Source organism: Cryptomeria japonica, chromosome 1 (genome assembly GCF_030272615.1).
Source record: "Cryptomeria japonica chromosome 1, Sugi_1.0, whole genome shotgun sequence".
Classification (NCBI taxonomy): domain Eukaryota; kingdom Viridiplantae; phylum Streptophyta; class Pinopsida; order Cupressales; family Cupressaceae; genus Cryptomeria; species Cryptomeria japonica.
This window is the reverse complement of record NC_081405.1, coordinates 247,193,284-247,195,568: the sequence shown is the minus strand read 5'-3', so window position 1 is coordinate 247,195,568 and position 2,285 is coordinate 247,193,284. Positions and strand designations below refer to the sequence as shown.

General features: G+C 26.0%; 1 non-coding gene across 1 annotated transcript; it reads left to right on the top strand.

Annotated features, from left to right (window-relative positions):
* The first annotated feature begins 1,513 nt into the window (after window positions 1-1,513).
* On the top strand, window positions 1,514-1,595 carry TRNAS-AGA (transfer RNA serine (anticodon AGA)). The gene has a single exon. It is a non-coding gene; the product is annotated as a tRNA-Ser (tRNA).
* Window positions 1,596-2,285: the final 690 nt, after the last annotated feature.

Sequence of the window (2,285 nt, the reverse complement as noted above, 5' to 3'; positions counted from 1 at the left end):
ATGGAAAAGTTAGCGTGATTTGGATCCTTCAACGTGAGTATAAATTCTCAACAAGAAGATTTTAATGCCCAACGATAAGTTAAAACTCTCAAACAATATTTTAAATGCCTCAAAATTAAGTTGGAACACACAAATGTGTATTTTGATTTTCATGTCTATTCAAAGATTTTAATATCAGACACAATAGAAAATTACCTATGACATCATTACAGTAATTAAAATATGTACATGCACATGAATGGTACATTCTTTGATACTATATTGAAACTACTAGTACAAATATTATAGAATTAAATTAGAATTGTAGAAAGTAATAAAAATAATATAATAGATTCAAGAATTCAAGACATTCATTTTGATGATATTCTAATTACATTACAATGGCTTATAAAACCTCTATTTTGCAATATGAAACTGACTAAACTAGTCTACAAGAATGCCTTTTTTCAAAACTAACATTCTAACTTAATTATTTATAAATTAAAACTTATTTATAAAGCAACATTTATAAGTTGATTTTTTAATTTATTAGTCTAATCTTTACTAAGATGCAATATTGATTCCAACACACGATAACAAGATGGCTTTGGAGGTGGTTGATGTTAAAACATTTTTGGATCGTCTTGGTAATGCTCCTTACATGGTGATCATTTACTTTTTATTATCTCATTGCCGGTCCCTATGTTGAGGCTAAAGATGAAGTTGCAATGAAACCTCTCAACGATATTATTATAGTTAGGGTTTTTGGTCTCCTCTTATGAATGTTAGACAACAAGCTAGGCAGTGTCTCCTTGTAGATTCAGTTTGATCTTTTCTTTTCATTAAATTATATAGCAGTATAGATATTTTAAGTATATCTATCTAAAAAATGTCAAAAACAAAATGGCTTTGGAGGTGGTTGATGTTAAAACATTTTTGGATCATCTTTGTAATGCTCCTTACATGGTGGTCAGTTACTTTTTATTACCTCATTGTTGGTCCCTATGTTGAGGCTAAAGATGAAGTTGCAATGAAACCTCTCAATGATATTATTATAGTTAGGGTTTTTGATCTCATCTTATGAATATTAGACAACAAGCTAGGCAGTGTCTCCTTGTAGATTCAGTTTGATCTTTTCTTTTCATTAAATTATATAGCAATATAGATATTTTAAGTACATCTATCTAAAAAAATGTCAAAAACATCAATTTGAAGCTTTTTAACTTACTTAAAATTGATTTAATTTTATTTTGAAACTATTTTACTTACTACAACATATAATTTTTATAACCATAGTTTACTATGTTTTGTTCTTTTTTGCAATGCCTTATTGAAGCTATTCTAAATCTTTATTTTGTGGCTTCAAGATTCCTATATTTCTTTAAGATACTCTATTGTATTATTCCTTTTTGATTAATATATACATTACAAAAATATATATAAATTTTATATAGCTACATTCAATTATATGCTATTTAAAGAGGGAAAATGAAAAATAAAATATATTAGTTATGAAAATGAGGAAACAACACATGTGGACCTGCCGGAGTGGTTATCGGGCATGACTAGAAATCATGTGGGCTCTGCCCGCGCAGGTTCGAATCCTGCCGTTCACGCAATTTTAATTTTTCTACCCATTGATCATACTCTCTCCAGTTGTCACACGTGCGTTTGAGCGCTCGCTTTGCATGCGAGAGGTACGGGATTCGATACCCCGCATCTCCAGTTTTGTCAAATAGGTCTTTAAAATCTTAAAAAGGAATAATATATCCATAATATTACGTAGCCATTAAACATATATATTAAAAATTATTCTATATATAAATAATGTAGTTAAAATTATTTATTATGCAGTCAGTTAAATATATTTATTAATATATAAATAATGTAGTTAAAATTATTTATTATGCAGTCAGTTAAATATATTTATTAATATATAAATAATGTAGTTAAATATATTTATTATAAGATGGAAAAAAAATTATGTGTCTAATTTTAATTGGATTTTTTTTGTCTTTAAATTATTGAAATATGTTTTAAATTACTTTAAAATACATTATAATTTAATATATTTCTAGTTTTCATTTTCATATATTTGTGAGATTTTAATTGTGTGTTTATTCAAATGTTAAACTTTTTGTTTTTATTTATTTAATAAATATGTGTTAACTAGTATAAGAAGGACACACACATTAAATACAACATGTTTAGACATGTCAATAAACTTGAGCTACAATTATATTTATTTAAATGTTATTTAATTTTACATTGCAATATAAAATATTATAATTATATACAAATATATT